At 45.4% G+C, this 12,611-nt stretch overlaps 1 protein-coding gene across 1 annotated transcript in view; it reads left to right on the forward strand.

Annotated features, from left to right (window-relative positions):
• Fzd2 (frizzled class receptor 2) overlaps positions 1-11,448 on the forward strand; it is a 30,736-nt gene extending 19,288 nt beyond the window's left edge. The window contains exon 2 of the transcript XR_010048377.1: positions 5,468-11,448. The gene's annotated coding sequence lies outside the window, so the exon portion shown is untranslated. The remainder of the gene's footprint in view (positions 1-5,467) is intronic.
• Positions 11,449-12,611: the final 1,163 nt, after the last annotated feature.

Consider the following 12,611-nt stretch of genomic DNA (forward strand, 5'->3'; position numbering starts at 1 on the left):
GGAAAAAAACAAAACCAAACCACAGAGCTGTTAAGCTGTTGACTTAAATCTGGAAACTGTAAAGCTGTCCACTTAGTTCTGATAATATCAGCCTCTGATAACTGGAGCCTTTGGTGCCTTTCAAGTTACTCCCATTCTGCAGATAAACATTATCTCGGAATAGCACATCTGCAGTAACATTCGGAGAAGAATGTAGAAAGTTAATTATTTCAGGACAGCTTGTTAGCAATAACATGTGGAAAGGGGTAGAAAGTTACAAGAAGCTGAAACTTAAGTTTTTACAAGGTTTAGAAACTTAACCCTATCGGCACATACAGAACAAGAGGAGGTGCATTGGTTAGAATTTAAGCCATAACAGTGGGAGCTCTGAAACCAACTGCAATAGGGTCTCAATGCGTGTCCCTTGTGACCTGACACCTCCGCCCCCCACAGTGCATGCCTCGCTGGATGAGCACAGGGGATTGGCCAGCCAGCACGTGGGCTGGCCTGAGACACTTACCCTTCTGTGCCGTTTGCTGGGCACTGCTTCCACATGAAATAAAATGTGTGCACCTGTGGCGTGTTCCCTCAGGATGTCCAATCACTTGCATGAGCCTGGGTTGACACCAGCACCATGCTGGAACCCTTCTTGGGCAGGTGGCAGGACTCCAGGTGCGCTGCGCATTCTCTGTATGAGCAGCACTTGCAATAAAACATTTAAAAATGTAAACAAATTATAGGGAGCGAGTTCGGCCTTCTGTTGTTTCCTCCAGGAGGCCTGGCAGGTGTCAGAGGCTACATCGGCTCTTGCCACCACATGTAGGCGTGCACAGCACAGAGGCAGTCTGAGCAGGACAGTGCTGGGGAGGCCCACAGGACAGGGTGCTGCTTTCCGTGCACCCCGGGTTCCAGCCAGCAGCCACCCGGCCCCGGCTTAGCCAGATAGACCGGCGGCCTCACTGAAGCAGGTGGCCAATTCTTCTGAGCCTCGGGGATGCACTCGGCCAGGCTGGCTTGACAAAGGCATTGAGGTGAGGAGGAACTAGAGCCCAGGGCGGTGCTTCGGGTACCCAGGAAGCTGGCTGCCTTGTTGAGGTGGGGCGTCGACCCTCCCTGTCCAGAACCCAGCCTGGCTGGTGGAGGTGAGGCAAGACTGGACCAGGACCAGGAACTCTACATTCAGGGCATCGGGTAGGACAACAGCAGATAGGAGGCTAAACCCACAAACAAAAGTAGCCTGTGTGTCCCAGCAGCAGGGGCCAGTTCTCCTGAGACCTGAGCCATCTGGAACCGGCCTGGGGCTCCTGATGAGAAGATGGGGTGGGAGACCACAGAGGCCATCTGCAGGGCTGGGGGCAGAGTCGAGGTCCATCCATCTGCCTCAGCTTCCCATGTTCTGAGATGACAGTTGTGTGCTGCCATGCCCAGCTTAATTCTCAAATCATGCTGCAGGCTCCCAACACCCTCCAAGTCCTTCCGGGAAGTTTTGATGACAATCAGCCACGACTGGAAAGATGTGGTGCTGTAAGGCCAATTGCACTATGAGGCCAGGCCTGGGGAGAGAGTGGGGTCAGCAGAGACAAAAGCTGAGTCACAGGCAGGGAGGGGAGCCAAACTGCAGCCGGGTCTGGCCTCCCATGTGTGTGCTCCAGAGTGCAGGGAAGTGCAGGGTGAGGGTCCTGTTGAGAAAGGCTTCTCGGTCTCAACAGGAGGGGACACAGGGTCCCTTAACTCATGGTATGTGGGTAGCAGCTGAGCTGGAGATGGATCACTCGGGGGAGACCAGAGCAAGGCCAGCCGTGAGAAAACAGGGTGCCCAGGGAGCCAGGCAAACCAGTTGCTAGGCCGGTCCTCCCCCAATAGGAAAAGGTTTCTCCTCTTACCAGCCTCGTGCGGAGTATAGAGATAAACCCCCTGCAGGCCCTGGGAGCTCCTTCTTTCATCAAAAGTGGGTGTTCCACCTGGCTTCCACTTTCTGCCTTCTGACTGTAGACTTCATCTCTTCACCCTCCATGGTCTTCCCTCAGGGAATTTCAAGAGTTGTGCTGGGTGTGGCATTTTGACACCCAAATAGGGACTGGCGGTCCAAGGAAACATGTCATATAGTAGGTGAGGGGACATTTTGGTGTGTGTGCTCAGGAGAGCAAAAGAACAAAACAGGCTCACGAGTAACATCCGTATTGATTCCACCAGGTGTAAAACATGGGCAAACAGGTTCCCAAAAATGACAGGATTTAGCTCAGTAGCACAAGTGCCCACGTGGCAAGTACAAGGTCCCAAGTTCAATCCCCAGTACCAAAAAAAAAAGACAGCTGTATTTAGAAATATTTGCTGTACTACTGAAAGCAAAAGGTTCAAATGTAAAGGTTTCTTAACTAACAAAATTTCTTGCCTTTGCACAAGAGATGCATCGCTGATTCCCAGAACAGACAACTGTGAACCCCAAAACATGGAGGTGTGGAGGGCCATAACTGAATGCCCAATACCTTGCTGAGGGGCTTGAGAGTATCCCCGTGTTTACCTTTTATTTGTGGACCTGGATCAGGGAGTGTCTTGATGATCATATGCCTGTGGAGACAAAACAGAGGATTTGGCTTGGAGCATTATCTTAAAACTAAGTCCCCTTGCAAGCAGGCAGTTGTGAGTTCAATCCCCGGTACCAATAAAAAGGAAAACTAAGTCCCAAGCCAAAAAGTACAGTGGAGCAACAGCCCCACTGTAGAACTGGAACCCTCTAGCTTGGCTCAGTCAGACAAGGAAGGAACTGTGGGAGACGGGGAGGACCTTTCCCCACAGCAGGAATGTTTCACCATGACTTCCATCCCACAGCCACCCAAGTAAAACCACAACCTTACCTGTGCCACAAGCAGCTACTTCTGCTTTAGTAGTTCAGAACAATTTTACTACAACAGGCTCAGACTTCCACCTTTCACAGAGGAGAGTCCTTCTTTCTCTTCCCTTGCAATGAGTACTAAAAGAAGCCAGGAGGGCAGGGAAATCCTTAGAGGGTTTCCAGCATGTCTACCCTGTTGCCAAACTCCAAGATCCCAAGAGTCCAGGACAAGCTGTACGTCTTCCTGAAGCTGTACGCTTTAAGACTATAGAAGGACTAAAACTACCGACCACTACCTGTGGCCCCACAGCCCCTTTTACCTTGGGTTGTGTAGAGCTCCTGGGACAAAAGCTTGGAAAGGAAAGGCTAAGGCATGTTCGGGTCCAGAGGACTATTCATTGTGGAGGGAAAAATTGTTTGGTTTGTGCATGGATCAGATGCCTCATAATGCCGCTCATAACATGGCCATTACAAAAGACATGTTGTTCTGAGAATGTGCCTTTGCAGCCACAAATAACTTCCTTTTGAATTGCAAGCATATGAACAAATTAAGTAGCTACCACAAGAGGTTGGAGGGAACTTCCTTCAAAGGGTGAGACGTCCCTCAATCTGACCTCCACTCACCAGGGTCCTGATGAACCTTTTCAGGATTGTGTGGCTTGTCTATTGCACACCAGTGAGAGAATTATCAACAACACAGGATGGCAAGTTAATTGTTCAACAGTTGGCCTTTGAAAATGCAAAAAATGATGTAAAGAGGCTTTACAAACCCGTAAAAAACAACAACAACCAGGCTGTGCTATCTAAGATGATTCAGATTCGTGCGGATGTTGCCCCCTCGTGTGTGCAGGAGCTGCCTTGGCAGCAGCAGGCACTCAGGCTATTCATCTGTAGCCTGAAGGCAAGAGAGGAATAAGTTATTTGTTTCCACTGTGGGCGTGAAGGACATTTTGCCTGAAATTGCTCTGCGGCACTTCGACTGTCAGCATATCGACTGTCTGCCCCTTCTAATGTCTGTCCAAAATACAGACAATGATATCACTGGGCCATTTGGTGTAGATCCAAATCTGATGTGGGAGGTGACTTTTCCCAGGAACTTTCCCAGGAGCAGAGGAGCTTTTCCTAATTTCTCCAGCACCCCACTGTCCACTGCCAAGCATGTTTCTGACCTCTGGTGAGCAACAAAAGACAGTGGAACCCCGTCCCTTCTCCAGATTATACTAACTCCGGAAACGGGACCCCAAGCTGTTCCATAATGGGTCCAGATTTCAGTGAATACTTCCTTAGGACTTAATTTTGCTTCCACCTGCACTGATGCAGCAACTAAATCTGTCATTGCTCATTTCTTGGATGATTTTTTTTTTTTGTACTGGGGATCAAACTCACAACCCTTTGCTTGCCAGGCAAGTGCTGTGCCACTGGGCTAAACCCCTGGCCACTCAGATGATTTTGGTGCCCTTAACTGCCCGTAGGTGCTGAAGACTGACAATAGCCTAGCCCATACAAGTGCTGTTTTCCAAATGTTTTGTGAGACTTTCCACATTTCTCTTATTCCCTATAATCCTCAAGGTCAAATGTACTGTCCATATGCTCAAAATTTCAATTACAAAAACAAAAAGGAGAATCATTCCCACAAAATTTACATTCCCTCAAAATAGACTTTGCATGGCATTATAGACTATTAACTTTTAAAATCGTACTAGGGATGGGACCAAAGCAGCAGAAAGACAATTAAATCAGGTAAAGGAAATGAAGCTAAGAAGATCTTCATCCTTGGTTATCATCTCCTGGGTACCCTGAGTCAATTTCTTTTCTTTTTTTTTTTTTATTTAAAGAGAAAAATGATTTATTTAATGAAAAAACTGAGCAGTAAAAGGGTACAAGTAATAGAGAATTTCAAGAAAAAAATATACAGTAAGAAATCACCAGTTGATCGGTTACATATTGTCCACCCAGGAGATGGACAATGGAAGGGACCCAGCCTAGTGCTGACTTGAGGGTGAGGGTGTGCTTATGTCTTTGCAGAGAACCCTGAATGGCCTATATGAGTGCAAGAGCTGCTGTTTGGCTGTGTCATGGAGCCAGACACACAGAGGGAGTTGATTGCCCCTCTCCAGGAGTTGATGCTCGGTCCTGTGGCAGTGATGCCTCAGAGACCACACCACAGCCAGTAGATGAGGATGGAGCTAGAACCTACATGGGGCCAATATATTCTATTTTGTTTGATAGTATCAAGTTTGAGGGTATAGGCAACCACTTTGAAGGCAATAAGATATAATATGATGCCCATTATTATTTGATTATTATCCTTTTTTGAAGTCCTATAAGGTCTCCAGTGTAGGTTTTATTGGTCTTGTTCTGTACTGTTTTGATCAATTCTATTATACCTAATAATATGATATATGCAACTCAATCTAAAAATAGCAAGAGGCACAATGGTAACCACTTTTGATCACCCGGTATTCTATTTTTGCATCATGTACTATGCCCACCCTTCTGTTCTGACTCTGTTTTGGTTAGTCTGTTTTGCTTAGTTTGGTTTTATTCTTTTCAAAAAAAGTAATAAGAACCGTGGGAGTAGTAAAACCCAAAGAGTCTAATTGTTTATTTATTTATTTATTTATTTTTTGTCTTTTTCCTTTTTATCGGTACCAGGGATCGAACTCACGACTGCCTGCTTGCAAGGCAGGCGCTTATGCCGCTGAGCTAAACCTCCAGCCCAAGAGTCTAATTGTTATTGTAAAAAAGAGGAAAGGAAGGTGGACTAAGGGATATAACCACAGGTATGTTCGAGTGTGTAGGATGGAAAACCATATTACTGAGCTTTTGTTGGATCATTGAATGGAACTGTCTACAATGTCACTGTATGAATGTCCACTTTATATGCTTTAATTTTGTAATTTGGACAACTGTTTCTGGGAAGACAATATGTAACCGATCAACTGGTGATTTCTTACTGTATATTTTTTTCTTGAAATTCTCTATTACTTGTACCCTTTTACTGCTAAGTTTTTTCATGTCATTTTTTTTTCTCTTTAAATAAAAAAAGAAAAGAAAAGAAATTGACTCAGGGTACCCAGGAGATGATAACCAAAAATGGGAAAAGAAGTTCTGAATAAGTAAAAGAGTGTATGCAAGTGAATGATTGGGCTAAGTGAAAGAACGGGACACAAAAGTAGCCAGTATTCTTAAGACAAAATAAAATTTTATGTATATTTTATACATATATATATATATGACAAAAGGTTTTTGTTTCAAATTTTTCCTGCAAGGTATCTCTGCTAATTGAACTGCAAAAAATTCTGACTAGTCTCTTTATAATTACAAACTTCTAAAATTATAAAAGAGTTATAATTTGGCCAAAAATATATTTGAGTGCACTCTAATTCTGTAAGCAGATTGTCTATGTATCTGTTTGTTTGTTTATCCAATCTCTAAACAGCTTTTTTATTTGAACTCAACAAATTTTTCTGCTCTTTGAAGTTTTGGATTTGGTGTATAATAAATGTCCTTAAAATTATAAATGGGCTTCCACTTAGGTGCCAGCTGGTGGAAATGATGTTAAGTTGGTTGTAGAAATGTAATGCATACTATTGTTTATGTATTATGGCTTGAGAATCTCTTATTGTTCAAAAAATAATGTGTTGAGCATTGTGATCAGGTTCTCATCAGTCATCGAAAAATTTGTTAAGATAATTAAATAACAATACCTTAGGGTGAGGAGGACTATTGTATAGGACTCTAGTTGATAAGAAAGATCAGTTCTTGTTCATTAATGGGAAACCAAAGCTATTGCCATAGCTTTATGAGAGTACTCCAAAAATGTTGCTCAAAATATATTATTGTGATGTGTTTACATTGGTCATCATCAAATGGTTAAGTTTTTCTAGAAATAAAACAATAAGGTTTTCTGATTTAAAGATGCTCTGCTGCAAAACTAAATCAAGAACCAAAGTCTTCATATGACTATGACAATTGATTGTTTTTTTATCTCATGGTGTATTAAATGTATTCATACCTTCTGGATATGCAGATCTTCCAAAATGCAAAACTGAGATTATTTATGGTGGTGGACTTCTCTTTTTTTCTCTTTCTTTTTTTTTTGTACCAGTAATTGAATTCAGGAAGGCACTGTGCCACTGAGCTGTATCCTTGGACCTTGATAGAATTTTCTTTCAGATTCAGACACCCGCCTTTCTCTTGTGTTCCAGCTCCTAGTGTCCTAACGTTCATGCCAAGCCAACATGAGGTCATCAGTCAATAATAATTTTAACAAAAACATTATGTGGTATGTATGTTGTGTATGTGCCACTATATTTAGAGATGTTTAGATATTAAGCAGTCCAGACAATGGCACATACTTCAGTGACATCAGTGGAAGGACAACAAATCAGGTGGGAGCTTCTTATGTATCAGGTAGAGACTGACTAAAAAGGCTAATTTATACCAAAATGGAAATTTAAATGTGTTATAAAATTTCATATTGTCATGCTAAAATATTATGGATGGCTTTTGATTTCAATATAAAATTGTATTACTGTTGCCTGTTAATATTCTATAGGGATTCAACTATTAAAACACCCATGGTGGTGGGAAATAGTGGCTCACTTTGTAGTTCAAGGTGCTTGATATTCAGATAAAATTATATGAAGTTCAATGCTCCCATTAATGTCATTAACCTTCTCTTCTGGCTGTTCAGCAACTGAGGTTTGGAGATAAGAAACTAGAAAGAAAGATGGGGTAGGAGGGTGTCCAATATTTTGGCCCCAGCCTTCCAAGATCAGTATTATGGCCCCAGGATGTAAGAGAACCTCTGCTGTGACATCTAACTTGGTGGGGCCCAACCTCCTAACCAAGGAGATTGTTAGACACAGAGGAAGGAGATCAACAGTGTGTAGTGTGCCTAAGGAGAGTTACCAGGAGAGAACAGTTTCCCAAGCTTTCATAGAGAACAATTTGGTCAAGCCATGGCCATGACTCATCCAGACAGCTGACACTGAGGGAGTAGTGAGAGGTGCTTCCATGGTTCCAAGGTAAATCCCAAGGAGACTTAACTGACCTTGATAGATAGCAAGAAATTAATTTTCATTAACAAAGGTCTCACTTTAATTTGGTCTTAAACACCCAGCAGAAAAGTATAACCACAAGATGTATAAAAAATGCCATAGTACAGTTAGTGTTGTAACCCTAGCACTCAGAAGGCTGAGGCAGGAGAATCACTGTAAGTTCGAGACCAACCTGGGCTACAAAGTGAGCTTAGGGCCAGCTTGAGCTGCATAGTGAGACCCTGTCTCAAAAAGACAAAAAAAAAAAAAAAAAAAAAAAAAAGAAAGCCATAGTAATATGCTAGCTATCAAAGAGGCTCACCTCACTGACACCTTTTAACAACTTCCACTTACACTGGTAACTGACTACTGTTACAGGTTAACAGGCTGCTTTGGACTAAATTGCTGAATGCAGGGACCTGAAACCCTTATGAAAGGGTTTTGGGCCCAGACTGGATACTGTAGCCGGTAAAGCCAAGGAGCTTCTATTTCCCCCACCCTTAGGAATCTACCTCTGGCGCCAAACTAAGACCAATGGGCTACCTGTGCATCCCTAATGCCCCCCTTAGGTTCCACCCCAAGCCAAGGCTACTTATGTGCCTCACTTCACGTGTTCCACGGAGAGATTGATGGCCCCCGGGGTGGAAATGCCATGCCCCAGGGGGTCGGGGGTGTCTCTCCCGCATTCTCAAAATAAAGGTTATTTATATTTCATACTTCTTATCTTTTCAGCCGCCACCAATCCTCCCCCCACAGTTCTATCACCTTGGACTGGGGATCTTTAGCCTAGATGGATAAGTTCACTCAGAATGGAAAGCATTCAGGAAGGTGAAGGCCTTCACAGGGAAAAGTTTGGCCAGGGACCCCTGGGAGAAGAAAAGCCTTTCACAATAAAGGTCTTTTGCAGAATCCTCCAAACAGAGCCCTTCCAGCTCCATCTGACCACCCGTCACTTGTAACTCCAAGATGGAAAAGGGAGAGACGTGAGGAGTGGCCAACCCTGAGAATACAGAGTGCTGACAAGTCCTTAGGCAGCTCTTTCCTCCCTTAGGAGAGAGTCTGTCCTGTCGCCAGCCTCTTGCCGAGGTGCAGACAGATTGACTGCACAGTTGGGGAGTGCCTTTCTCCAGGAGTGGGGCCTTCCCCTGGCCTCCGCTTTTTGCATTCTGACTCATCTTCATTTCTTCACCCCTACCATCCTTCCCCGGGGGAATTTCAGGAATTGCACTGGATGTGGCGATGGCAGGCTGAACCTGGGAAGTCTCAGTTTATCTAGCAAGTGTGTTTCTGTGTGTGTGTGTGTGTGTGTGTGTGTGTGTGTGTGCATGTATGAAATCTGTGAAAAAAGTAAAATAGGGGACAACATGCAGTATGCTCTTGTGATTGTGAAACAATTTGGAACTAAAGGGAGGTGGATGGGTGACATCATGAATGTGCTAAAGCCAATAAAATGTTCACTTTATCTTACCTTTCCTTTTGTCTTTTGAGAAAGACTCTCACTGCACAGCTCAGCCTGACCTTGAACTCATTGTGTAGCCCAGACTTCTGGAACTCACAGTGATCCTCCTGCCTCAGCCTCTGCTATTAGCATGGGTATGCAATTTCCACACTGCTGCTCACAGAAGGACTACACAGTCCTAGGGTGACAAGGGCCCCATGCAGAGGCCATTGTGTGTACCAGCCTCACTGCCACGCAGCCATGCGGTCTTATCTCAGCCTTGCTCTCTGAGTCACGTGTGGCTGTGCCCTGTTGTACTTCCTCAAAAAGGCCCCTGAGATGGAAAAAAGACAGGGCAAGATGACATCGTTTTAAGAAGCGCTTTTATTTTAGCTGGCCCAGTGACACAGTGCAGATGGAATTTGCAAAGCTGTGCAAGTGAGTTAGAGTTTTGACTGATTTTTATAGTTCATTTATGATTAGCTCATTGATCATTAAGTACATAGTGATGAGAAACAGAAACAAGGTGGGCCTTTGTTCCCCTTTGTTTGAGGTCAGAGGCATTTCACAGTAGGTGGTTAGCCATTCATAGCCCTTGGTCTGCCAATTCCAGAAACATTTGTCTCTCATAAAGGGAACAATGGTTAACATAGCACACAGGTTACTTGGGGGACAACGCATACAGAACAGCGAGACGATGCGGTCAGTTAATCTATAATTATGTGGTTGGTGGTTGGTTACTAGGATAAGGAGCTCAGTACAGAATGACAATACTGCTAATAACTATCCTTTTAACCTATTTTTGCTAATTATCTTTTAATCAACTATTTTAATTTTTCAGCATCTTAGTATAACATGCCCCTTGGGGGGGGGAACACGCCATGATTGTGGGGACTCCTGTGTCAGCTCACCAGGGGCTTGCTGGGGTCAAGCACAGGTGGAAGTTTATTTATCACTTGATTTACACTACTGGGGGTCAAGTCCAGAGTCCCCTGCCATGCAGCAGCATCCCTGGTTCCTTTCCTCTTCTTAAATTTTGAGACAGAATCTCACTAAGCCACCCAGGTAGGATTTGAACCCCTAATCCTCCCGCCTTAGCCTCCCTGTGTTCTGGGGTGACAGGCATAGGCCACCATGGCGGGCTCCAGCATTTTCTGTTTGATTGTTATGCTTGGGCTTTGCAGCAGTCAGTGCTTACTGGAGAAACAGATTTAATCCACGCTATGCGAATTCTAGGAATGTACAAGGTCGGCTTGCAGCGGGACGCAGGAGTTGGGAAGAATCCAGGCCGAGGCCTGAGCTCCAGGCAGTGTCCTGCGTGGGGGGCCATCGGGAAGCCAAAGGGTCTGTGCTGCAAGCCCAGCGACAACATTGAAGGCGAAGGTGAGGCCTGGAGCTCCTCCGTGGAGACAGCAAGGCTGCCTCGCCTTCCCCTTCGCACCGCCAGGTGCAGCCTCCCAGGGTCTGTGGGCTTCAGTGACCCCTCAGCCACGCCCAGGTCCCCCGCAGATGTGGTTCCGCTGGGTTAAAGTTTGTGACTCAGGGTGACACAGCCAGCCAAGTACCACAGGCTCTGCTGTGTTCCTTAGTAAGTTACAGCAGTGTTCAGCAGCTGCAGGATTTGCTCCTTTGCTTTGGTACCAAGGATCAAACTGCCAGGCAGATACTCATGCCGCTGAGCTCCGTCCTCGCCCTTTCCCTGACTTCACCAGCCAAGATTCCCGAGGAAAAAGCCCCTTATTTCCCTGTGCAGGTGCCTGTCTGCCCCCGCAGCAGCACTGACGTTTGGAGCCGCCCTTTCGGGGAGCAGGGGGCGTGGAGGGACCCGCGAGGGCCTGCAGCCCACTGCACTGTGCCTGGGAGCATGTGAGTTTCACACCAGCGAGGCAGGTGCCCCATCGTGCTGTTTTGGTCTCTTTTGAAATCCTTCTCATAGCAAAGTAATAGAGGAAGCTGGGCATGGTGTGCATGTCTGTAATCCCAGCACCTGGAGAGGCTAAAGCAGGAGAAACATTGCTTGGGCTACAAAGTGAGCTCAAGGTCAATTTGCATGGTGACATCCTGTCTCAAAAAGACAAAAAAGAAAAAAAAATAATAGAGGAAGTGCTGTTATTTATCCATGTGTTTCCTGCATGGCCCACCAGGCCACAGGGCTGCCCTGCTGCCCTGCCAGACCTGGGGTAGCCACATGCAGTGCCTACCTCCCTGGGCGGGTCCCTGTGTGCCCCAGCTTCCCAAAATGTGTGCTCACCTTTTGTAAGCAGGCGCTCATAAAAATTTAAAATTAAAAAATAAATAAATAAATAGAAGCAGGTGAAATCATTCTGACATGTATTTTATTGAGTCCAGTGTCTCACACATCTGATGTCCATGTGCAATCAATATAAACATTTATCCATGAGCTTCTGGACTTTGTTTTTTTATCTACATCTTTTGAGACTGTGGTGTATTTATCATTGCAGATGTGATAGCTCGGACCCCTGAATAAAACCCAAGGAAGCAAGAAATTAAAATTTAGGGAGCAGAGGGCTGGGGATTTAGCTCAGCGGCATAAGTGCCTGCCTTGCAAGCAGGCAGTCATGAGTTCGATCCCCGGTACCAATAAAAAGGAAAAAGACAAAACAAAACAAAAAAATTTAGGGAGCAAAGGCTTTATTTTAGGCCAGGCCTGTCGCCGCAGCCTCTGGGAGTCCACACACCTGACAGCTAAAGGGCAGGGTTTTTATCTTGTAAAACCACAAACAGCTGCTGGTCTCACAATGCAAGGAGGGGGGTGGGTTTGTGGCACACTACAGAACAGGAACACGGCGATTACATTTCTTGGGAAGAGCAAGGTTCAGGTAAGGGCTGGGCTAACAAGCAAGTTTAGATTAGGCAAACATCCTCTGGGGGAAGGCACATCCCGCAAACAAGCAAGTTACCCTGCAAACAAGCAAGTTTCCCTGTAAACAAGCAAGTTTAGATTAGGAAGACATCCTGTAATTTCCTTGTAGTTAAAGGTTTCTTAAGGAACAGCACATTTTATTACAGATGGGCGGAAGGGGACTGGGGGGGGGGTTACAAGAGACTGAAACTTAAGGTTTTTACAGGAAATGGAAACTTACCTAACCTAAAAGGGGCGAGGGGGATGCGGCGCATACAGAACAAGAAAGAGGTGCATAGGTTAGAGCTAGACTACAACACAGGCATCTGCAGTCCTGCAAGCTTTCGAGTCCCACACGGCTCACTCCACCTGGCCCAGTGGTTCCAGATGTGAGCTTGGCTCTGAAACTGCTGGAGTGCATCTGGGGTGCCTGGGCTCAGCCATTTCTGGCTC

The sequence above is a fragment of the Cavia porcellus genome, unplaced genomic scaffold (genome assembly GCF_034190915.1).
Source record: "Cavia porcellus strain 051 isolate PalLab524CR breed Dunkin Hartley unplaced genomic scaffold, mCavPor4.1 scaffold_6, whole genome shotgun sequence".
In the NCBI taxonomy this organism is placed as follows: domain Eukaryota; kingdom Metazoa; phylum Chordata; class Mammalia; order Rodentia; family Caviidae; genus Cavia; species Cavia porcellus.